The sequence below is a fragment of the Periophthalmus magnuspinnatus genome, chromosome 1 (genome assembly GCF_009829125.3).
Source record: "Periophthalmus magnuspinnatus isolate fPerMag1 chromosome 1, fPerMag1.2.pri, whole genome shotgun sequence".
Classification (NCBI taxonomy): domain Eukaryota; kingdom Metazoa; phylum Chordata; class Actinopteri; order Gobiiformes; family Gobiidae; genus Periophthalmus; species Periophthalmus magnuspinnatus.
Window position 1 is genome coordinate 20,150,431 of NC_047126.1, and position 26,646 is coordinate 20,177,076.

Below are 26,646 nucleotides of genomic sequence, written 5' to 3' on the forward strand. Positions count from 1 at the left end.
GAGGGGGAAGAAGAAAGGAGAGGAGGAGAGGAGAAGAGGGGTGAGAGAGAGGGATGGTTTGATGGTTTGGGGGGGAAGTCTAAAGTAAAGGCGAGCATCTCCTTTTGATAGAGCGAGAGAGGAGACAAGACAATTGGACTGGACAAGTACTGGTCCAGATACTTTTATTAGACAGAAATTTGCACAGAAATGTAATCAGCTATGCCTTTTCATCTGTTTCGGGGCGATATGGTCATATAAATTGCGTCATGATGTGTTATGTTGGTCATATTGTGGTTCAGGGCGGTGAGAAAGCGATGAAGTGTACTTTTCATGCTCACAAAAACTCAACAAACCGCAAAACAAGTTACTATTTAAAGGTCCTACATTACACAAAATTGACTCTTGTGAGATTTAACCCATGTTAGAACGCTATTACCTCCTCAAAAACAGACCTGGAGTTGTTTTTTTGCTTCACTCACACATGTCTGAGTAATCCTTTGTTATTTGTCTGTTCACACCTCCACCTTGTGATGTCGTAACGTGGTAGTTTTCAAGTTAACAGCTACATTTTACCTTTAGTTCAACGGAGATTGGTAATTCCAGGGGCTTAAATCATCCAAATGGTGATGATGAAGACGCGTAGAGTTGAAAAACACAGTGGAGCACTTCCTGTATTATCACATCGTGACATCACAAGGTGGAACAGAGTGTTTTCTGTTTGAGAGAAGAACTCAAACAGCCTAAATATGCAGAGTTTGTGTGTGGATGAAACAAAACACAGCTGCAGATATGTTTTTGATGAGGAAACAACATTATAAAATACTGTAGATAAGAAAATAGCATCTTTAAAAGTGTAAATTTTAAGTTAATAAACCCAACTACTGCATGAACATGTAAAAAAAAAATCAATATCCTGACGCCTGCACATCCTCACAAGTTTCCAGCCACAGTAAATCTTGTAAAAGCCAACACCAGCACAGAGCTCCTGTCTTCACATTGTTTGATTTGTGAAAGCAGCGACACGAAAACAGTATCTTATCGTAATCTCAGGGGAGGTAACAGTATCAGAGCGTCGCCACACGATCATTCAGACTTGTGCTGTCAGGGCCCTCACTCCGGGGCCTATCAGACCACGGCCTATCAGTGAAATCTACTCAGCCTGGCCTTACCAAATATCAGCCTGTTCTACACGTCCACAAGGAAACTCAGAGGATGGGATTTCCAACCTTCACAGCCCATGTACTCAGCTCTGCAACAAGCTTAAACAAGTTGAAATTGTGAATCAAGTGAATCCATCTTGTAATCCATCTGAGTAGTTTGATTACAGCTAAACAACAAGTAGTGTTAAACAAAAAGAGTTTATTTTTCCACTTTGAATTGGCAAGTCACTAATAAAATTGATGATAACGATGGTGACTAATGTGCGCCTTCGTTGCACATGAATCGCTGAAATAAACAAATCTGATTGGACGGTGTTGTAGCCTGAGGAGTAGGCATGAACTGTATAAAGAAGTGGATGAAGTGAGAGTTACGTCACCCATAGCGTTCGGCTCCAGTCAAATGAAGCTCATCGAGGTTAGCGGTTATCGGGTTCTAGATGAGTTCTATATTTGGAATTTAGACCATGAGAATCATGGTGACCAAAGAGCCAATCCGGAGTATTGCTATTGAAGGTAACGACCTCTTTCAAGTCTGGTTTAGCAGGGAGCGGGTGTCTAGCAACGCTGTCAATCAAAGTTGTTGCTAACGCTAGCGGGCACGACCTTGGGGAAAGAGGGCGCTTGAAATACAATCATGTAGAGCGGGTTAGTATGAACATTTTAAGACAAGTCTGACAGTAGGAGGTACAGAGAAAGATTTTACAATATAAAGTGAATTGAAGCCAGAGATGATGGAGCCGGAAGTGCACCCATGATCACTTCCTATTTGGAACGTGGCAGCTAGCGGGTTAGCTATGTCCATTTATGTATACAGCAGGGGTGTCCAAATCTTTTTCATTAAGGGCCACATGTAAAAACACAGACAAAGCTGAGGGGCAACTGAAGGCCATAGACTGGTCACCAATACAGTGAATACTTCAAATCTGTGTTATTATTACAAGTTAGACTGAACCACTAGACCTTTATTCACGCTTACATCCTCAATGAGACACATTAAATATTTGAGATGGGCTTGTTAAAGTAGATTTTCAGAAATGTACAGTCAAAAGTACTGTTTAAGGTAATATGGACCAATTCACCTGGAAGCTTGAGGGCCAAGAAAAATTGGTCTGAGGGCCGCATTTGGCCCCTGAGCCACAGTTTGGACACCCCTGGTTTAGATGTTTGGAGTGGGAACCCCAGGTATAAAGGGAACAGGAAAGTGGCACCAGGTGTTTGAAGGTGCAGAGGATTATGATTTTTGACAGTGTCTGTAGATGTTCTACTGTAGTATTGTGGCAAATGGGAGATAAAATAAATTGAACTACTAACTGCTAACAGTCTATGCTCTCAACAAGTTTTTTTTTTTTCAAACACCAGGTGATAAGGTTTGTCTCTTTACATTCTCCCTTCAAATAGACTAAAATAAACTAAACTATAGCAGCAGAGACACATACAATTAGTAAATTAAATGTACTTATTTCTCATGTTTGCTACGCATCGCAGTTGCATATTTACACATTATTCTCTTTGACGGCCCAGTACAGAACGTCCCACAACCCAGTGCCCCCCCTCCAGCTTTACCCCAGACCAACCTGACATGTTAATTTGATGGTAACATAACATTGTCCAATATTGATCTTTTTCACGAGGCCACATATTAACAGGCTCCAGACTGGATCACTGATAAAGACATGATGTAAGAAACAACATAAAACGTTTAAGGAGCCCTCCAGGAACCATAAAGGAGAGGCCCCTGGGACACTGTACCAAAATGTGCTCAAATGTACTGAGAAAATTTGATTTGTTAAGTTGTGTTGTTTCTTCTCACAATCATAAGGTAAAAATTGGATTGCAAAAGAGATTAGATTTCCGTCAATGAAGCGTACCTACCTGGACGATAAAATATGATCATGAGACACCACAATACTCTATACAAGTGATATTGAAATGCACGGTGTGAACGGAAGTCTATATTTGCTTTAGTGTTGGGTCGCTGTCATCTGAGGCTGAGGTGCACCGTGTGTGGATGAAATCAGGTAAAGCTAAGTCAGAAATGATGACAGGAGCAGGGAGCCATCTGGATGTAGTCTGCAGAGAGAGAGAAAGAGGGAAGGGGTGAAGAGAAACAAGGGGGGAGAGAGGTAAGAGAGAGAGAGGGAGGAGAGCAGAGCAAAGAGGGAGATGCAGTGGTAGGGAAAGGTAGAGAGAACGACAGATGGGGGAGTGAGGTCAAACGGGTGGGAAGAGGAGAGAGAGATACAGAGAGAGGGCGTATGGAAAAAAGGAGAGATGCTGGAAGAAATACAGAGGGTAAGGAAGAAAGAAATTGAAAAAGGGAGAGGAGCGAAGTGAGAGGGAGAGAGAAAGGAAGAGAGGGGGGAAGTTAAAAGTAGAAAGACATATGTGGAGAGAGAGAGATAGAGAGACGGGATTTCAGACACTGCCACAAAAGAAGAAAGCAAATGTCAAGAGGGGGTAGTGAAAAGGGGGAGAGAGAGGACGAGAGGAAGAGAGAGGCAGTGAGAGGAGATGCAGGGGAAGAGAGAGGGAGGGAGAATGACAGACGGGGTAGTGAGGTTGGAAGGGGAGTGGAGAGAGAGAGAGGTACAGAGGGATGGGGTATGGAGAAACGGAGATATGGTGGAAGAAATACAGAGAGTGAGGGAGAAAGAAATGCATAGGAAAAAAAGGAGAGGAGTGGATGATGTTAAGAGATGTAAGGGAAGAAAAAGGGAGGACGAACGGTAGAGGGGGGAGTGAGGGGGGAGAGATAGACAGAGAGAGAAAGGGAGAAAGAGACAGCAAGAGAGAGAGAGAGACAGGGAGAGAAATGGAGAAAGAGACAGAGAGAGAAAGAGAGAGCGAGGGTGAGAGAGACAGATAGACAGAGAGAGAAAGGGAGAAAGAGAGAGAGACAGAGAAAGAGAGAGAGGATTTTAGGCACTGCCACAAAAGAGGAAAGAAAATGCTGTCTGAAGTGATGAGTGGGCAGAAAAGTTCCTATAGAGTGAAGTGAAGGAGCTGCTGCACTGTGTCATATTGATGGAATCTGAAGCATCAAAGTCTGTATCCAAAGATCTGTTACATTTACTTAAGTAACTTTGATACTTTTTTTCTTTTTTTCTTGTAAGAGTAGTTTTTCAGATATTAATCATACTTAAATGTTAATGTAAGTCTATGAGTGACAACATTTAAATATGGCAATACAGAAAGAACAATGTATCTCTTATATCAAACTGTAACGTATTAATCTAAATCATTTATTAGAAATGAAGTAGCAATGTTATCAGATAAGTTTTACTCTTAAGTATCTCTGGGGAGTCTTTCCTTCTACTTCGCACCGTTTTATTTAACTGTACACTGTTGAGTAAAACTTGTTTTCTATCTCCTCTCATTTACGTCTCTAATCAGAATATATTTTCAAATTGATCAACTGACTTTGCAGACAAGCCAAATGATTAGTACTGTACTCTCTGAGCTGCCATGGAGTGTTGAGACATCATTAAATTAAATTGTGCAAATGAGCAAATATGGTTGCCCCATTGGGTCAAGAAAGTCTAAAGAGCATTGATAAGTGTGGGTGTGTGGGCTGTGTGATTAGAACTAATGGGAAATCACTTGACTTTTGACTGTTTAACTTTGTGACTCCAGTTTTCTCGGTGTGTCCCTAATGTCTGCAGCGGCTGTCCATCTGTCACTCCGCTGCCTTTTTAGAGTTGTACTTTATATTAGATTTGATAACTTTTTAATTCATAACATATAAAATCATTAAGGAGTGCAGTCGATAAGTTATGTTACAAAGAAAAATAATAATAATAATTAATAATATAATATAATTTTTTTTATTCCTGTATTTCTTGCCTCTAGCACAGTTCTCATGCATATTATAAACTATCCATCCATCCATTTTCTTCTGTTTCATCCAGAGCCAGGTCGTGGAGGCAGCAGTCTGAGCAGGAATGTGCAGACTTCCCTCTCCACACACGCTTCCTCCAGCTCTTCTGGGGGGATCCTGAGGCGTTCCCAGGCCAGCCGAGAGACACAGTCCCTCCAGCGTGTCCTGGGTCTTCCCCGGGGCCTCCTCCCAGTGGGACATGTCCGAACACCTCCGCAGAGAAGTATCTAGGAAAAGGGGCTGAGAGGGGCTCTGAAATCTACTGGGAGCGTTTGCAGTGCAGCAGCCCATCAGCAATCCGCCAGCCCCCCTTTTTCGTCCAAATGTGTAGAGGGAGTGGGGTTGGGGCACAGCTCGGGAAGGATAGGCCGCTGACAGCTCCACGCGGAGTTGCAGCAGAGTTGGGTTGCACCGAACGGGAGAGACCTTGTCCTTTCGGTCATTACCCGGTTCTATCTGACCCAGCCCTATCTACTCTGCTGCACCGCTTGGCTACTCCAATCTGCAGCTCCAGCTTTGGGACGGGGCTAATTGTTTAGAAGTGCCAGAGTGAAGACAAATGTGTGAATATGGGGACCTCCAAGAACCAGCCACAGGGACCAATGACAGTTCCTTCAGGAGCAATTTGAGCCCATGAAGACGTAGCAAAGAGGAGCTAATTAAAGGCACAATACTAGAGCGCCCACAGATCTAAACTGGATATCACATTCATTTATTATGGCCCTGGCCCCACAGTGGAGATGGCCTGATTTTCAGATAGGGGTCCCACCTGACCAGCCCTTTAATGCGGTTCAACGAGCACCATGTCCCAGGATTTAACAGCAGGCGCGTTGGGCTCAAAATGGAGCATTGTTTTAATATGTATCTATGCCACTGCTGCTAAGCCAGTGTGGGAATGAGGCAGCTGGTTTGTTCGTATTAATCTAAATCTCATTCGAATTAACACAGAATTTAAAAAAGTAACAAAATAAGCTATTAAATCAAAGTTGGGACTAAATCAGTGGTGAATGTGTAAAAAGTTAGCATACTGTTGCATTAGTATTTGATGTTTTGTAACTTAAATAGGTAAACATTATAGATAATTACTTATTTGTTTATGTATTTATTATATATTTTTTTCAGTTGTATTGGTTACTAACTGGCTTCTTTATTGCCCGGGTATAAACATGCAGGGGGTGGGGCGAGTCAGAACGTTTCTACCTCTCACTTGTGGAGGACGAGGGTGAACTTGCACCCTTATGGCAGCCTCGCACCCATAAAAAAATATTGAAAGACGGCCCAGTAGTGCCACCTCAAAAATCAATATACATGGCTGCAATGGAAGTCTGGCCAAGAAATGTTTCAGTGCAGATAATGAAACTGTGCATCAAAAATAAATAATGTCCGAACATCTAAAAAATGATATCATGGCCCGACCCTAAACCCTTATCATTATCTATCCTACAACAATTTAAATTAAAACACTTGTGCATTCAAAGTTTGTCTTTCACACTGTCGGACTTGAATGGACCCAGTGAAGCCTGTGTGCACATTTCTGAGGGTTTAATGAGGTACAAATTAGGGCTGTACCTTTAAGATAGCTCTATAGCGCCTCCTTCAAATAAAAAATTAAAGAAAAATCATAAATGTCAATCTGTTTGTCGTGGACATGGAATGAAGAGGGTCTTTATAATGGGGAACAATGTGAACTTGTCTTAGGGTTTTTATCAGTTCAAAGTTGTTCAGGGATGAGCTCTTAACAAAACTGGCATTTAAAAGCAGAAAACTCCCTGTAGCTTTTGCAAAAATGGTTGGATCTAGAATGAACCTAATGTGGACATATATGTGATTTAAACTTCTGTCTTTAAAAATGGCTGTTCAGCGTTAAAATGGGACGCAAAATTAGTCATTTTAACCTCCTGAGACCCGAGCTCTTGCATGACATGCTTTATTAATATCTCTTTGTTATTTGGGCTGACTGGGACCTGATGAGTCTAAATACAAAGAATTATCTTTTTACATTATGTAGATTCTGAGAAAAAAATATGTAAATCAAATGTCCTCATATGTGACATTTTACTCATTTTGATAAAACATTTGAATAATGATTTGCAAAAACTATTTATTAAGACCCTGAACACAGCAACATTTGTCCTGAATCTAAAAACAAAATGTGAAACAACAATTGTGCCTCGTGGAACAATGTGTCTCCTGTGAAGAGCTGCTGACAGGTGCAGGAAGAAAAAAAAAAACATTTAAATAAAATATTCTAAACATTCTAAACTGTTAAAAATGAATATAAATAATATATTTACATTGTTGCTGTTCTTGTATGCTGCTATTCTTCATCTAATAATTTGCACTGTGGCCTAGACAAGCCAAAAACGTGTTGTCCACATATGAGGACGCCAGGTCTCAGGAGGATAAATTAGGTGCACACGCGCTTAACGTCATTCTGAAAAAAAATCCAATGAAGACCATGTCCTACCTGCATTTGCATAGTCACATCTTAAAAAGTCACAGGGAAGGCAAAAATATGTGTACCAAATTTCATTGGATTACAACAAACACACAATGTTTACATGCCCCTGAGCAAAAAAGTCTATGGGGAGCACAGCCTATCTCAAATATGAAGACTCATATTTGAGATAGGCTGTCATTTTGAATCAAAGTACGCACATGTCCAAAATCAAGCCCTCGTACTTTTGCAAACTCGTCCCAGCGTTTTTATCCAACAGACTCCAAACTGAGGCGGCATCATCAAGACACATCTGGATCAAAAGTTGTTGAAAGAAGTTACATAACTAGCTCTTAACGAAGCAGCCACTTTTAAATCAAATTATACTGATGGGAAAAATCTAGCCTTCATACTTCTTGTCCTAGGGTTTTTATCCAACGGACTCATCGGGACATAACTAAGATAAAAAGGTGTTAAAAGAATTTAGATACGTCTCAGGGTGGAGTCATGACAAGGTCTTAACGAAGAGGACGTTTTGGAAGCATAAAAATGTCTGTAACGGTGTAGCTTTTGTGTATTTAATTACCGGGACATAACGTGATGTGAATTGGACTTTTTAAAGAGACAGACTATCGCATCAGAATCATGTCAAGGGTTTTAATTTGGCTCTGTAATGCTTGTTTAGATATTTATTATATTCTGCGTAATCAATAGAGTTAAGTTTGGAAAATGCTTTACCTCACACTTTCCTGTACACTACACTCTACCATAACTAGATCAGGAGGAAAGACTGGAGCAGAGAGAAAAGAGAGAAGAGTAAGAGGACAGAGAGAAAAGACAAGGAAAAGAAAGGACAGAGAAAGAACAGAGAGACACAAAGGAAAACAGGGACAGTGAGCGGCAAGTACAAGAGAAACAAAAGAGTGATCGGCGGACGGGGCCACTGTAACGTATCATCACAAGTTAATTCGGCTCCTCACTGGGGAACAATGAATCACAAAAGAGCCGTTCGTAACCTGGTGTTTGCAGAGCTACACAGCGGCTGCCTCCTCTTCCTCCTCCATCTCTCCTCCTACTCCTACTTTTTCTTGTCCTCTTCCTCCTCCTCCTTCTCGCCCTTCTGTTTTTCCTCCTGTTTCTTGACCTCTTCATCCTCCTCCTCTTCTTCTTCCGCAGCCTCATCCTCCTCACCCTTCTCTCGTCTCTCCTCCTCGTTTTTATTATTATTATTATTATTATTTTTTTTTTATCAAAGTAGTTACCTCACTTTGTTAAGAAAGAGAACTAGGGACCGTACTGTAATGTCTTGGGCATTGTTCGGTAAATATATTTGAATCCCCGACAAAACCCACAATGTCGATGTAACATTCTGCACCGGCAAATTTCAGAAACGCTTTGGACTGGAGCAGAGACACGTGAACAACAAATTTAAAGCGATCATAGAGGAAGAGGGATATAATCTACGAAGGTTTGAACTTTGAGAGTGTTTAAACAAGAGAGAATTGTGAGAAAAGTGTATAAAGTGTTTGGTGAGGAGTTTTACTGCCTTAAAACATATAATAATTGTTAAAAATAAAGCTGACTACTTCTTGGATTTCGCCTATTGCGGGTTATTTTTAGACCGTAACCCCCGCGATAAACGAGGGACCACTGTACTACAATGTAATGTTGAAAATCACATTCTATTGTCTTGTTTTTGCATCGTTTACAATGGTGGTATCAGAATCGGTATTGCGTATCGAGTCTACTCCTTAGTATCGAAATATCGTGACAACACTACTTTACGTTAGTGTCTGCTTTGTTACACTGTCTATTGAGAATACACAGTTAGCCCTTTACATATGTTTTCCTGGTCTTTCATTAGCACATTTCTGCCACTCTAACATCATAACACATTAATACTAGGTCCCCACAGCCAAACCTAATTCTCAATGTGTTTCCATCTAGTTTTTCACAAATACAGGCGCCTACAAACGAGTGACAAATGCAGTTCCGGTCCCATTTCACAAAAAATAGGTCTCATTTTGCAGCCTCTTCATTAGGAATTCATAGAAACTAAATGGCTTTTCATCGCGAGGTGAAGCAGTTTTGTCAATTAACATGTGATGGAGGTGTTCTGTTTCTGAAAGCATCTGCTTGCTCCTGCAATTTTAACAGTGTCATCAGCCGATATCACAAGCTGTAGATACAGCTGTACATATGTGGTTTTGAAAGAGAAAGGACTAAAGCGAGTATAGGGTTTTATGGTCAAACTGTAAACAATCAGTTTAGCTCAACAGTCAGGCCCACTTTGTCCGCCTCTAGTTCCGTAAGTAAATTTTCCATATACTTTTTGAACAATCCAAATATAAAGAGTTTAAAAGCAAGACAGAGAAAGTAAAGTCCAAAGAGTGCAAATAAAAAGTAATATTTGTTGAAATGGTTTGGTAATTTTGCGGTTTATAAAGTTTCAGAAAGAGAAAAGGAACAATTACAGGTCTAGGTGCTCATTAATACACAGCCGATTAGTCCCAAGCCAGCTTTCAAACTTAATTAATAAATTAATGTATTATTATTATTATTATTATTAGTTTATTTTTATTTTTTATATTTTTATTTTATTTATTTATTTTTTATTTTTTTGGAAAGCGCATGGGAAAATGAAAAGGAAATTTACTGTGTTCACTGTGGTGGGGTCACTTTGCCTGGAATGTTTATTGTTTAGGTATCTATACTTTACTCAAGTCAATTTTAAATCATATACTTTTACTTTTAACATATACTTTTTACTTTTACTTTACTACATTTGAGAGCAGGTATCTGTACTTTCCTCTCCACTACATTTTTGAACTGGACTGAAAAGCAAATGTATTTTTTTTTAATAGTTTGAGACCTGCGGAGTTTTTATTTTGTACATGTTCATAATTTGAGCATACAAAAATGTAACAATAAATGTACAAATAAAAACAGCTAGAATAAAAAAACACTGATTCAATTGTTTCTGTTAAGCAAAATTCAGCACAAATCTTTATCAGAATCAATACATTTGAGGCTTTATAAGACCTCAAAATCTGCACAAAATACTTTTACTTTTTACTCTTAAAGTACATATTTAAGCAGGTACTTTAAATACTTTTACTCAAGTAGATTTTTGCAAAAAATGATACTTTTACTTTTTTTTTTTTTTCAGTATCTGTACTTGAGTAACAGAATTGATTACTTCTCCCACCGCTGATTATGAGTGTGTCCACCTCTCCATAGATCTGACCTGGCATTCTATCAGACATTCAAGGAAAGTCAATAATGTTCATGCAATTTATTACTCCTATTTAAAAAAACAAAACAGAGGACCCTAGTCTTCCACCAGCGCCAAATAACGGACACAGCATGGAGTCAACAACAGACTTTAAGAACATATTTTTCAATGATGGTTCAATTCAAACAAACAAATAAAAAGCTAAACCATTTAAGACTTTTTCCAAATGTTCTAAATGTGCGAATGCTCTGCTCCTGCCTCAACGTTACCAAAAAAAAGTTCAAAGATTGTACAACTTCAAAAATCCCGACAGTAAAAGAGCTGTGGGGGGTTGTATCTGCAGATATCACAGACATGAAAGAAAATCAGGGTTTATGTTTGAGAAAAAAGCGATTTCAAGACAAAAACACGGAACACTGAGTCTTGGATACAGGTTTAACTTTTCACACAACTGCTATCGTATGTCACAACAATTAAAGTGTGTTGTTCCATTTGCAACGGATTAAACCTGAGTGTGACAGGTGTAGTACTCGTGACAGGTGCATTGAAGGTTGTAAGGAGGTGGGAGATGTAACGTCTAGAGGATAATAGAGAAATTCTAGTTTTTGTAAAGCACGTATGCCATGTAACTTTCTGCGGGTGGCCAGCATTCAACGGAAATAGAAAGTCAGGCAAAGGTGGGTGCCCTCCATCAGTCTAAATAAGAGTCAGGTTTGTGGAAATGCAAGCCCGCTCACAGGAAGGACAAATGTTTTCAATTTTTCAGTGAAATAAAACATTTAAAAAAATGCTTTTGTCTATTTTTTGTATCTAAAACATTGCACAGTGGGGCTTTAAGATATATAAATTTCTAATATTGAGTATGTCTGTATATCTAATCCTATCCACAATAATAAAATAATAAAAAGAGTGTATTTTCTTTTTTTTTTCTTTTTTTTTTTTTTTTAAGTCAGTTGATTTATTTCTGTTAAATTCCATCAATAAAATGTACTGTTTAGTTGGAAATATAAAATCTGCCTGTAAACTCTGTCAGGTGCTAGGCTTTGGATTGCTAAAATGCAGTGGGCTCAGAGATGCTAATATTTATTGTAAGTGCCGGTGCAGCCGTATGCTATTTTGCACTGACGAATCTCAACCTCAAGTCACCTTATGATTTATATTTTTACATTTCAGAACAGCAGTATGCCAGCTTGGTCTGACACATGTGAAACAAACCTACGATTTACACATAAAATCAAACGCATCTCACCTCAGATTGACAGAGTTTAGTGCTTCGCTCATTGATTCTGCAGAAATCCACGATGTTTTTAGCCCTCTGTGGGGTTTTTTTCCTTTGTTTTTTCCAATAGAGTTGGACCGTGCATGTCCCTGATTGGCTAATCCACCTGTCAATCACGCCGGGGGAGATTCACCAGACACACATCTTCGTAAAGTATTGCAGAAGTGTGTATTCTGCCAAACCAACCATGACAAATCTACGCCTTTTCCTTCTTTTTAAAGCTGCACTCTGTGACATTAACAGCGAAGCGCCCACACCTGCTAGTCTCTATGGAGAAGTTGATTTGCTTTACCTGAAATGTTTCAAAGTACAACATTAAACGCATTTACACAGATCTACCCTGTAACTTGGCCTTGTGGCATCATCTGATTGCCTCTACTCGAATGCCATACTCTGGAACATTCACGGTTCATCGCAATCTCCATAGCGACACGCAGGTAACGGGCGGCCCCACCTTTCCGCAAACGACACGAACGTTCAAACAATAACGATTTCATTCAGGCGTACGTCTATTTTATCGTCTCATATTCCGAAAGACGTCGATAACAGAGATTACAGTGAATTAAACTATAACCATAAAACACTTAATTTACTGGAATAAAATGACAAAACATGCATTAGCTAATCATTTTGAAAACATCGGTTGATTAGAAGCGTTTTTGCCGATGATTATATTCTTGTACGTAATGGCCTAAATAAAACAACATGATCTGTTCTGTAATTTACCATAATGCAGTCCAATAGTCCGACAGCACTAAAACCCAAAAGACCCAAATGCCATCCACTCTAAACCTGTTCCTCTCTGTGTATTAAGAAAGCACTCACACATCAATTACACAGCCAATCCAAGCTATTTGCAATTACCTCTAATTAGCAATTAAGTGTACAATCACATCAACAACATGCTAATGGGCTACAGCATATAACTGTCTTGTTCTCTTGGGCTAAAGGCGTCTGATTGCCCGAGCATGAAGCAGCTTTTCCATCCTGATTGGACCATTCAAATATTACTAATGACCAATTTCACATTCGCTCCGATTTGGCTCGTGTGGAGAAATACATATGTGGCACGTATGCGACGCTACGTAATTAAAGGCCCGATATTGCACTGTTTTTCATTTATGTTATAATACTGTTTCCTCATCCAAAATTCCCCGGAGTACACAGGAACTCCATGCACCTTCACTAGGATCATTTGGGTGATTTTTCAGACCTGGGATTGCCAATTTCTACTGGACAAAAGGTAAAAGGGAGCTGTTAACTTGAAAACTACTGCTTCGTGACATTACTTAGTGGAAACGAGCATTTTGAGCTTTGGAGATGTAGACGGACTAATAACTAAGGGTTACTCAAATATGTGTGGATGAAACAAAACACAACATGCACACAACTATGTTTTTGAGGAGGTAACGACATTGTAAAATGGTTAAAAGCTCACAAGAGTCAATTTTGCATAATGAAATTCAACACTGACGATGGAATATAATGGGAATCAGACCGAAAATGTTCTGTAAATGTCTTAGTTTAGATTCAAATGTCAGCGAAAAAGTGACTGTAAAGTGCAAAAATATCACCATATGCACCCATCTTTTTTTAAATCACCTTTCTTTGCAGCTTCATTTATTTATTCATTTTAATAAGACTATGTTCTCAATATTGCAAATTTTCAATATATCCACCACCTACAATAATGCACCTAAGCAACACACTTCAGTCTCATTGCCCACTGTAGGTTGCAAACGGAGGCAGGAAGATCATTTTATGTATTTTTTATTTTTGTTTTTTTTTTCAAGTGCCCTCCCTTCATTACTATCCATTCTTCTCTTTATAGGCTCCAGACTGGATTTTGGTCAAAGTTTGATAAAATAATATCAAATGTACAATCAGTGAATCATATTCTTTTGCAAGTGCAGCTTGCTGTAATGTACTAACTGTAATGTAACAAAAACAAACTGATAATATATTCCATGATATTCACGTGCGCAGCCTTGAGTGTTGTGATATGATCTTCTCGGCTATATAAAGCAGACACCATGTTGCTGCTAAGTGGAGCTCTACAGCTGATTGAATTCTTGTCATGTTGAAGAAAAGGTGCTCAGTCTGACACAGGTGAACCATGAAGATTCTCATAAGTGGCAGGAGTGGGGGCAGGAGGAGGGGGGCAGGAGGAGGGGGGCAGGAGGAGAGGGGCAGGTGACAGGGGTGGACGACAGGGACAAGTGGCAGGGGCTGGTGACGCGGGTAGGTGGCGGGGGCAAGCAACTAGGGAAGGTGGCATGGACAGGAGACGAGGGCACGTAATAAAAGCTCAAAGTTATACTCGCCTGTACAATTTTAGGAACTCCACATCATTTTAAATATATACATTTATGAAAAATCAGAAGACAATTTTGGGACAATAACCAGACTGAGTGGATTCAAGTGGTTCAGAAAAAGTCTCCAGGAAGACTTAATCTGAGAAAAATACAGTCAATAAATCAAGCCAAAGAGTGTTTTTTAAAGCAGCGGTGCTGTGTGCACAGAGAGAAGACACGATCAATGGCAAAGTGCATTTAAGGCTTTCTCTCTGCGCTATCTCGTCTGTGGCTCGCAGAAAAGAACCTTCCCTTTAATTAGTCACCTGTCCCCATGTCAGCCAGGATTCAAAACAACTTCTGCATCTGAATTCATCCACTCACAAAGACCAAACAGGTATGGGGAGATGAAAATGAAGGTAAATATTATGGAACTTCGACAGGTTTTGTTCGTTAGGCCTGTAAATAAAATATACTATATTGACTTTTGGGGGGCAATAATTATCGTGGATTATTTTTCTTTGTATTACTTTTCTGAAGATTTGAGCTGTAGTGGGTAGAATAAATATTACTATTGCATGTTTTTTTTTTTTTTTTTTTTTTTTTTTATCAGTACTGTACATATAGAACCGTCTTTTGGGGGGACATTTCTGCTTTTGGGTGATCATGTCAGTGGAATAATGACATTCAATATCTGTTATGGATCAGACTTGGACGATTGATGGATTACACAGAGAAAATAATTTATAGTTACTAAATACCAGAATAATAAGAGGATTTTTTTTTTTTTGACAATTTTTCATTACTTTCAAAGTCAGATGGTTACATACATTTCATTAGTATTTGGTACCATTGCTTTTTAACTGTATGACTTGGGTCAAACCTTTTGGATTTCCTTCCACAAGCTTCTCATAATAGTTCACAGGAATTTTGGCCCATTCGTCCAGACAGAACTGGTGTAACTGAGCTAAGTTTGTACGCCGCCTTGTTCGCACATGACTTTTCAGCTCTGCCCATACATTTTCAATAGGGGTTTGTGATGGCCACTCCAAAACATTGACTTTGTTATCCTTAAGCCACTTTGTAACCAGTTTGGCACCATGCTTTGGGTCATTGTCCATTTGGAAGACCCATTTGTGCCCAAGTTTTAACTTTCTGGCTGATATGTTCAGATGTTACTTCAGTATTCAGCTTCCTTCATAATGTTCAGCTTCCACATAATGTTCTTTCCTCATGATGCCATTTATTTTGTGACGTGCACCAGTCCCTCCTGCTGCCAAACAACCCCACAACATGATGCTGTCACAACCGTATTTCACAGTTGGGATGGTGTTCTTAGGTTTACAAGCTTCCTCCTTTTTACTCCAAACAAATAGTTCATTTTTATTTTTGTCAGACCACAGCACAAAAATTAAGGTCTCTATTGTCCCTGTGTTTCTTTTGGAGTAATGGCTTCTTCCTGCAGAGTGGCCTTTCAGTTCATGTCGGTAAGGTACTCGTTTCACTGTGGATAAGGACACACTCTTACCAGCTTCAGCAGCATCTTCACAAGGTCTTTTGCTTTTGTTCTTGGATTGATCTGCACATTTTGGACCAAAGCACGTTCATCTCTGGGACACAGAACCTGTCTCCTTCCTGAGTGGTATGATGACTGGACATTCCCATGGCGTTTATACTTGCATATAATTGTTTGAACAAATGAGCGTTTGCACCTTCAGGCATCTGGAAATTGCACCCAAGGATAAACTATACTTATGCAAGTCCACTTCTCTCTTCCTGATATCTTCGCTGATTTCTTGTGACTTTCCCATGATGTTACAAAAAGAAGCAGTGTGTTTCAGTTGTGCCTTCAAATACATCCCCAGATGTATCTCTAATTAACTCAAATGTTGTCAATAAACCAATCATAAGCTTCCAAAGAGATGGCATCATCATCATCTGGGTTTTTTCAAATTGTTTAAAGTCATAGTGACCTTACTGTATGTAAACTTCTGACTTTGAAGAAAGTAAGAAAATTTAGTTTGAAAAATCCTTCAATCCTTCTGGCATTTTACAAATAGAAATAATTTTGGTAATCCCAAGTGACCTAAAACAGGAAAAGTTTAGTCTGATTACATGTCAGACAATGAGAAAAAAAAAAAAAAAAAAAAAAAGAGCGTATGTGTCTTTTTATGTGTCACTTCTGCCCTTGTCCAACCAGGAAGTAAAATGATAAACTTCATCAGAATTTTAAAAACTTGACAAAACTAGGCACATTGTTAGTACAACCTTCAGTTCGTCAAATCCAAAGACTGCAGTAATAAAATGTCCCGTCTTTTTATAAGGTAGAAAAGGTTTCAGAGGTCGCCATCTGGACACTGATTTGATTTTGATTGGATTTTATTTGATTTCTCCCATCCAGAAGTCATTTTCAATTTGATGGTTTTGGTCTGAGACACTAGAACTGATACAACAGTGAGTAACATCCTGCCCATAAAGGGAAGGGTACAGTTTAAAGTGAAACTGCCCTGACTCTCTTTACAAGTTAGCCTCATTACATTACTTTAAAATGGAGGTAAAACGACCCATGATTAAGCTAACCAGCAGCCCTCGTATCGATTCTTGTGGATGGCTACTAATAATTAAGGGTCTAATTTTCGAAAATATTCTTCAACACTGGAGAACTTTAATTCCTCATCATTATTCCCAGTGCCTAGTTATTGGAAAAAGCAACTGGCTTCTTAAACAAAGACGGCTCCCATTAGAGCTGACAGTTCCATGACCCCTCAGACCACCTCGTTACACACTTCCCCATTGTTTACAGAGACATCTGACGTCTTCTGATAATGTGTTTGTTTTTTTCCCAGATGGGTATGACTGCCAGGCTAATACACCAATCAGAGAAAGGCATAGTCTGTTCATGTCAAAACAAACATGTAGCTTACAAGTAAAAAAAAAAAAAGAAAAGAAAAAAGAAAACGCTGGTTGTATCAGTGCACAAAGCTGGACTGTCGGCCTTTAGTCTTTTAGCTGATCAAGTGGGCGATGGGGTCTTAGTCGGCCATAATATATATAGGAGTTAGTGAGTGACTGAGTTAGCTTAAGATTTGGTATTTTTGGGGTATTTATATGTTAAAAAAAAAAAAAATTCTTCACAAGTTTAATCTGTATTTATATGAATGTTTCCTAGTACTTTTTTCTACATAAATAGTTGTTTTTGCAGGAACTCTGTGCAGCTGCAGTCTTAGGTCAAACACATAGAGACACTAATGAAGAGAGCTTTAGCCACGCCCCCTTGCTAGTCAACTAATCGATCGGCAGGACTTGTCTTTAGTCGTCCAAGAATCTCTTTGGTTGAGTACAGCCCTAGTGCAAAGTTCAAAATGACGGTTATATGATGCGAGTAAGGTAGCGGATTATATTCTAAAACATAGCATTTTGAAGAGAAAGTGTTTTTGCATTTGAGAGACATAAACTGTCATTAAACAGCGGTGATTGGGTCAGCAAAAAGACCAGCCTCCATTCGAACATTTAGTATTTCATTTTTTACAACAGAAGATTAATTGATGATTTACCTTCAGCTGAGAGGACACTGTAACGTTCTGATTTGATTTCACCTTCGTCTTATGAGAGTGAAAATTCAAAGTTTAAATTCCCTTTGGGTTTCAGAGGAGAGTATATAAAGTTGCATCATTTATCCCAAACTTGTTCAATGTCAAATGTAATAAATTGCACAGATACTCTCACTAAATGTACAACTCAAGGCTGAAACGTTGTTGCTTTTCACAAGGCCAGTCCAAGTATATTTAAGGACATTTTTCTCTCTAATTAATTGCATATTTCAACTATTTGATGAAAAACATGCATTTCCTGGGAGAGTGGACAGAAGACGTGATGCGGTGAAGCGGCATCTGTGTTTAATGACGACCCCACAATCTTGATCTTGCCATTTCTACTTGGAAATCCAACGTGCATTTGGTTAACGGTTAAAAGTGGACAGTTAAAATGCTGCTAGTTCTTTTGTTAAGTTCCCTTTAGTTCAGTTTAGCTCCGTACTGTTCACCTGATGTTTGTGATCCTGCTCCTGCTCAATCGTTTAGCTTGTGCAGTAACAGATGCAGATGTGGTCTTGAGTATCTTTGGAATTTCATGATTTAGAGCTTCAAATACCCCAAAAATAAATAAATAAAAATAAATAAATAAAAAAGACATCATTTCACATCTGTTGCAGGTTACCATCTACTGGCAGCAGAGGGAATTACCACAGTGAGTTTGGTATTGACTGTTTCTATCTATGACATCACAATCCTGGGAAATTTTTAATGGAGTCTTGGAGTGGTGAGGCAAAGGACTTTCTACAAAGCATTATTAAAACTCCAGGTATGTTAGAACAATATTCTAACATGTTTAAAAGGACCAAAAAAAAAAAACAGGATTGTGCATAACATTTGCTTAACGCTGCGGTTTACACACCCCCATCGTGGTGCAGATGTCAGGGGAGAGAAAGGGAACAGGATGTGTCACTTTTCTCTCTGCTCGTCCATCTGTGCTGTGAGTTCAAATGCACTTCCTATTGAGTGATGAAGTGACAATGTGTGTTGGATTACTATGAGAAGTATCTGTCTATTTATTTTCGACGTGTTGAATTCTACACTGTTACTGGGATGTTATTGCTTTGCCTGGAATGTTCGACAATATGGCATTACACTTGCGCTGTTTTTTCTATTACTAAAGAAACATCTTGAAAAACACTGATGCTTACTATGAGTGGGATCGCTTCTCCACAGATCTTGGCCTGTTGGTGTTACCTGATTGTACCCATGATTCCCCTTTTAATCTCCATTTTAATAGTTTCTTTTATTCATTTTCTTTTTCATTTTCAGAAAATTCTTATGATTCTCTCAGAGTTATAAAGATTAAACACAGCATGAAAGACGAATGCTTCATAATCCTCACAGGTGAAACAAATCAATTTACAAAATACTTATAAACATATAGTGCAGCTGAAACAGACTCAATGGAAACGGCTATAATTAGGTGTTACTGAGCTTTACTTATCAGCATATGTAAATATTATTACAGTTTTACATCAGTTAAGAGGCAGATTGTGGGAAAAAAGTACAACATACAGGAATTATATATGTTTTAGTGTTTTAGTTAGGAAAAAACATGTAAGAGATAAGTCTATAAAACTGCTTCAATTGTACAATAAAGTAAATATGATTGTAGGAACCACTTTGACTGCCTTTAATTTGTGCATCTCCAGCCTCTATGGGGCACTGTGGTTTAGATCAGGGGTGTCCAAACCTTTCTCATGAAGGGTCACATATAAAAACGCAGACAAAGCTGAGGACCGATTGAGGGCCATAGACTGGTCACAAGTACAGTGAATACCTCAAATCTGCGTTATTATTACAAGTTTGAACCACTAGACCTTTATTCACGCTTACATCCTCAATGGGACACACTAAATACTTGATATGGGCTTGTTAAAGTAGATTTTCAGAAATGTACAGTCAAAAGTACTGTTTAAGGTAATATGGGCCAATTCACCTGGAAGCTTGAGGGCCAAGAAAAATTGGTCTGAGGGCCGCATTTGGTCCCCGGGCCATAGCTTGGACACCCCTGGTTTAGATGTTTGGAGTGGGAACCCCAGGTATAAAGGGAACAGGAAAGTGGCACCAGGTGTTAGAAGGTGCAGAGGATTATGATTTTTGACTGTATCTATAGATGTTCCACTGTAATATTGTGGCAAAGGGGAGCCAGATAAATTGAACTACTAATCGCTGGACTCTTTTTGGTACTTTGGATGACATGTGCGCTGAAAGACTTCTGTACATCTTCAACCAGTAGTGGCTGTTTGTATATTAGCCTCTACAATGATTATGTATAATGCTACACCATCATAAACGTATGTCTATTATAAATGTCTTACAACAATGAGTCCTGGTAGTAAGTAGGTCAACTTGGTTAGACAGAATGTTCCGCACGTACAGAGACTCTATAGTTAAATTCATATAATGTCAGTTTGTGTGTATGGCATCCTGCGTTAAATGCCAAGCTTTTCCTTTGGGACTGAAACAAGAAAGAAAAGTAGATCCAATAAGCAGCCAACTGTTCACGTGCACGCTCTCCAAAACCACAGCCGCTATGTGTGTGTATCAGTGTGCACGCTATGTGTACAAGTGAATATAAGACAGGAGAGCAGAGGAGTGTTCAGGGCCCTCAGTCTCGGTGGGACTTTTTAGTGTTTCATTCAGACAACATCATACATCATACTGTGTTTATATCCAAAGCAGCTGTCTGCAAAAGAGCAATGCCGTCAGTGAAGGAGTGGCCAATCAGAGAGAAGAAACCAGAAAAAGTGTAAGGTATTTTTAATGGTTTGCAATAGGGCTGTACAATATAATGGTAGTAGTAGTAGTAGTAGTAGTAGTAGTAGTAGTAGTAGTAGTAGTAGTAGTAGTAGTAGTAGTAGTAGTAGTAGTAGTAGTAGTAGTAGTAGTAGTAGTAGTAGTAGTAGTAGTAGTAGTAGTAGTAGTAGTAGTAGTAGTAGTAGTAGTAGCAGCAGTGATTTGTGCAGTGGAGCTGGTAGTAAGTTGTCATGAGTAAAGATAGGAGTAAGATTTGTACCAAAATACACACTTGAGGCCTGGGCATGTCTTATTGCTGTTCTTATTTTAATACCAAAAGTATCTATCCCACAGCAAATTCAGCACTGTCAATTCAACTCCCGGGATTTAATTTTAACTCTTTTTGTGTGTCTATACGGGACTAGTCAGGAGTGACCCTTTTTAGGGCGTTACTTATGAAGTCTTAAAAAGGTGTTAACATTAACTATTTTTAATAGCTAATTTTGAGTAAGTTCTTTCTATTATAAAGAGTTGAATTAAAAAAAAAATGTTTAGTTTAGCAGTTTTTTTTAGCTTTAAATCTCAGTTAAATTAGACAAAATTAGCACTATTCATTAAAGGTATATTCAACCAGAAAAGTGTTAAATCTGCTTCTTTGATACAGATCGAATACCTTATTTTTTTGAGTTGGTTCAGATCATATTCTCTCTGTGCATTTGGCAAGTGGACTATGAAAAACAAATGCACGTGTATGACGGCGTACTCACTGGACAGAGCTGACGAGGGGCGGGGCAAAACCGAGGCCAATGCAACCTTCATTGGGCTATGATAAATGTCAATAAAAGAGCAAAATTATAAAGTAGCAGTCCATTATTTTTTATTTTTATTGATCAAAGAGACAAACGTCTGGTCACAGTTAATGGTATGCAGTTTGTCAATGCGTGAGTATAAATAGTATACTAATAAAGTATAAAGTATGCAGATCCAAACTGGCAGTGCCCAAATGGTGCTAGTAGTTGAGATTCAGACAGAACACAGCAGCTTGTGGTGGGGCGGCAGGTGTCTGTGCTACCACAGACCAAGAGCACACAGGAACAGTTGAATCAGGCCATCCCTCTGGACCGGGGATTACCAACGCTGTTCGGTTTTCAGGAACAAAGCGCTAAAACGAAAAACTGCACGTTTTTTAAAGGGTAGATATTCAGCAGCAGTGTTACATGTGCACAGCTGTGTTCTGGAGGTTGGTAGAGAAGATGGAGAAGTAGAGGTAGAGAAATAACATCGCTGTCCCTATAAAAACAACAAAACAGATATGCACAGCAAAGGTCAGTAAAGCAAATCACTCACAAATCTAACAGCTTTCACCAAACTCAATTTTTCAACAAACCTAACCCATATGTTTACATCAAACAGTGATCTGGTTAAAAGCAATCACACATCCTGTCATTTATGTCACATTGGAGCAAAGTAGCTTGACATTAAAACTGTTAAGCTAACGTTCATATAAATGGAGGTTATCCTTTAATGTTTTGCTTTACATTTTCTTAGTAAAATAAATAAAAGACAATGAAGGCATGTTTAGAGGAACTTACTGATTTAAGAAGTCCAAAATCTGGTTTCAAAAACTGTCTCCGAGTCCCAACACCTCCGCAGTCACTGTACGCCAGCCTGACACGTCCAGGGCCACGTGCACTTGTATGTTCTCTCTCAAAAGGGGAGTGGTTACCATAGTAAGTCAAAGGTAAAAAAATTCCAGTGTTTCTTTACTCAAAATTACTCACTGAGAGTTAAATGAAGAACCCTCACAGCATTACAAATGGGAGTGAAACAAAGTTGGAAATGACTCACTTGCAAAAAAAAGGTGAACCCTCAAATTTTAACACTTTAAAATTTGCTGTGCTCTTTAAGTTTTCTTGTACTTGTAGATAAACATGACTAAAACAATGGTTACGTACCCAAGGGCATGCTGGGAAGCTTACATGCAGACACTTGCACTTGTCAGCAATTTGTAGCTACTTTCATAATTATCCTTCTTGATTCCATTTGCTCTTAAACTTGGTCCACAGCCATTTTATTTTGCAATGAATTTATTCATACAAAAAAGAGAAACTATATCCAGCGTTGAAGTTTTGAATAAAGGATTAGGTATTGCATTAGGCCTAGAAAAGAGATCCTTTACACACCGCATGATATATTTCAATATATCCGGCTTAAAAACGTCTTGGTAAGAAAGCTTCAAAACATATACTCCATCACACATAAAAAGAATAAAATAAAGTGTGATGGGTTTGTGGCATCCTCTTCTCTGTTCTATTTGGGTATTTTGTTTGTCAAACTGTGAAGATAAGCCTCAGCCCTGAGCCGACTGACAGAGCCAAGCAGAAAGTAAATACAAGTGAAGAAAATTGAATTAAGACTAACACTTCTTTCCACGCAAACAAGAGGCTAGAGTAATGACAAAGTAACAAACACAGGCAACTGACGCATGCTCACAGACTGTATATATGGACTGAGGGTGTGTGGCGTCATCCTGAGTGTTCCGTTGCAGCCAAATGAGGTCAATTGACGCTAGAAATTATAGCGGCTAATTTGCAAATAAGTTCCATATTTGTAAATCTGAGTGCGGAAGCAAAGAGCCAATCAGGAGTGAGGTTGTTGAAGGTACTCGCAGCTTCGTACCTGCATCATTTGTTTGGCGGGGGTGGGCGCTTAGCAATAAGGCAGAATAGCTGTCATCTTAATAGTCTATGCATGCACAGGCTCCAAGATCTTTGTCTAAAAACACATTCCAGCTCAATTTAAAGTCGGGGAACCTGATTTTCAAAAAGGCTACAAGTGGGTATTTAAATCTGTCTGACTTGTTCCTAGAGCTTACAAAGCCTTTCATTTAGCACATCGCTAGTATTCACATGCATGTATTTTGGGGCACATGCATAGCTTTATCTTTTTTTGGTTTATATTGGGAAAGTGAAGCCGTGTGGGCTGCGAACGCACAACTAATCATATCTTATTCCAAAGCATTGCATAGTGAAAAACGACTCTTTCTCGGTTTGCAATCAATGTGATGTTTCATAATATGTCAAGTACTGCTTTTATAATTGAAATGTGAAAAGTTGAAAATTAACCTGAAATTTGAAAACTGAAAAGTTAAGTATTGAAACTTCAAATTAAGATATATATTAACACCAGAAATGCACCTCTTTCAATCTGACTATGGATAATACCAGTCTGATATTACTGTCCTAAAATAATAAATCAATCAATAAAATATTAATAAATCAATCAATAAAATTATTAATAAATTAATTATTAAATTATTGTTAATAATAATAATAATAATAATAATAATAATAATAATAATAATAATAATAATAATAATAATAATAATAATAATAATAATGTCTTTAATAAGTGCATACATTACATTCAAACATCACTGCATTAGATTGGTTCCCTTCGTCTTCATACAATACGCTTCACTTGCTCAGAGCCAAAATGGCAGCTTGCACATCACCAGTCGCACACATGCCATAGTTTAATTTACACTGTGATTAGACCCTTACCTGGACTTGAACCTGGACTTGGGTTTTGATGAGGCAGGAGGTTTTGTGCAGAAGTCTCAGAAGTTCAGCAGAATATCTCCACACGGATCCCTGCAAGAGAAGAATGACATAAAACACAGGTCATAATCTACAAAGGTAGTGGCATATTTGCATGACCAGTTCAAATAAGATAACTAGACGTGTCAGGTCATTTGTAGGTTTTTAGAGTAACTGTTGGAAAACCAAAGATTGCAGTAGGTAGACTAATAATAAAAGGGTTACTCAAACATGAATGAAACAAAATACAACTCCAGGTATGTGTCTGATGAGGTAACGGTATTATAACACGACTTAAAGCTCACACAAGTCAATGTTGTGTAATATACGACTTTTAAATGAGCAAATTTGAAACACTGACCTATATATTAAACCATAGTAACTTGTGCATACATGTCCAAATTTGTGAAAACCAAACTACAAAAATATGCAAGTTTCAAAGAATCTTGCGTAACATCTTTCTCACTGTCCCATCCTCTTTAGCTCCAGGACAGTAACAAATATTCAAATGCAATGTTCCACACTTTAGCAGGATGCACAGAGCCACAGAACAGCGGTAACATTAAGTGCAGTAACCTAATTGTACCACTGTATGGCGCTTAAGAGGGGACCAGCACCTGTTTGATTTGAATTGGCATCGACTAACCTAAAACACGCACCCTACGGTTATGTACTCTTCATCGTGAACATAAAGCACATAATCTGGAGATGGGCCTCTGGGTACTGCCCTGCGATCGCGCCATTACTTCAGTCAGATTGCCAGAGCTGCAGTGAAGGACGGACCAAACGCAGAAGACAGATTTCTCGGCGTGATGTTACCATACAAATAAATATCACAATTTTGAACGGCATAGGCAAACAACTCAGTAAAATAAAACCTTATGAAATGCAACTCCAACAACAACGTGTAAGACTAGAGTTGTCAAAAGCATCGAAAATTATATAGTAATCAATGTTGGAACTAATATCGAAGCTAGATACTCAAGAAATCTGTAAAAAATCATATGAACAGCACAAAATTGTAACGATTTGAACAGGCATTTTGAGCTTTATCAGAACTAGAACAAGATCTCATGGTAACATAAAGAAAGGAAGAAAGAAAGAAAGAAAGAAAGGAGTTGGTCTTAACTACATTGTGGTATCGTAATCGGTATCAAGTCAATTCCTTAGTATTGAAATCAGGTTTAAAATATTTGCATCGTGACAAAACTACCTACAAACGCACACACACAAAAAAAAAAAAGAAAAGCAGTCCATTTGAATCTAATTGTTCCCATTTAAATAGTGATCACTATATTTTAAACCGATAATCTTAAATCTGCAGTTTGCAAAGGCTGCAGGTGGCAGATACAATGGCGCTTTGCAGGTGCTCGAAGAGGTCGCTATGACAATGATGAAAATAATTGTGATTACACCTAACAATCCTTTTGCAGAGTGCTTTTCTATATAGAGTAAGTCTGAACCATTAAAAAAAAAAAAAATCTGTCCTTGGTATCGGCATTGGACTTGGCTTTCACCATCTGTAAGCCATTTTGTTTGATGGCAAATATCACTACAATCCCCACTTCAATTCATCTTAACCTACATCCATCTGACAACTGTAGCAATATACTGCAGACCGTGTATCTGTCTCTTCTGGCCCCACACAGGGTCAGCCCGTAATCATGAGGTGGTTGGTTCGATTCTACGCCTCTGACCTCTGCACTTTTCATTATTTTTACTGGGAGGAGAATTACAACAGCGTTTAGACTCAAGGCCGGCGGAGAGTGTCGAAGCTACGGAGCGGCTGGATTCAAAGCAGACAAAAAATCAAATGAAAAAAGAAAGAAAAAAAAAAAAAATCCAGTGCAATGTTTTATAAGTACCACTTGAACTGCAGAGAAGAAAATATATGGTGCATTTTTTTAGTGACTATGCAGGGTTAATAGCATACGGTGTGAAAGAAAGGAAGAAAATACTTTAAAATTACAGTGACCCTGAACAGCAACTCAAACAGACAAGCACAAATGTGAAAATGCACACACAAACTACAAAACACACACATACATACATTTCCCAATACCAATTCCCAAACATGGAAGCATAATTCCAAACATTTAAACTAATTCCAGCGCATAAACTGTATAAAGGAGGGGACTAAGTGAGTGTGACGTCAACCACAGCGTTCGGCTCCAGTCAAATGAAGCTAATCGAGGCTAGCGGTTAAAGGGGTGAATTTGGAGCCGAGCATATCAGGAATTACGACCACGAGTATCATAGCAACCGGCGAACCAATCTAGAGCGAGGTTGTTGAAAGGTAACGCCCCTTCTCGCCTGCAACGTTGGTTTAGCAAGGAGCGGGCGCTTAGAAACGGTGTCAATCAAACCAACTGCTAGCCGGAGCGACCTCGTGGAAGGAAGGCGCCTGATTTGTCTGTTATTAATATTCATATCTTGAGTTACGGACACAAT

General features: G+C 38.8%; 1 protein-coding gene across 1 annotated transcript in view; it reads right to left on the reverse strand.

The window, feature by feature from the left end:
- The window catches only part of LOC117393469 (teneurin-3), a 516,796-nt gene extending 492,574 nt beyond the window's left edge, over positions 1-24,222 (reverse strand). Inside the window, exon 1 of the mRNA XM_055225737.1 lies at positions 24,160-24,222. The gene's annotated coding sequence lies outside the window, so the exon portion shown is untranslated. The remainder of the gene's footprint in view (positions 1-24,159) is intronic.
- Between the last annotated feature and the right edge of the window lie 2,424 nt (positions 24,223-26,646).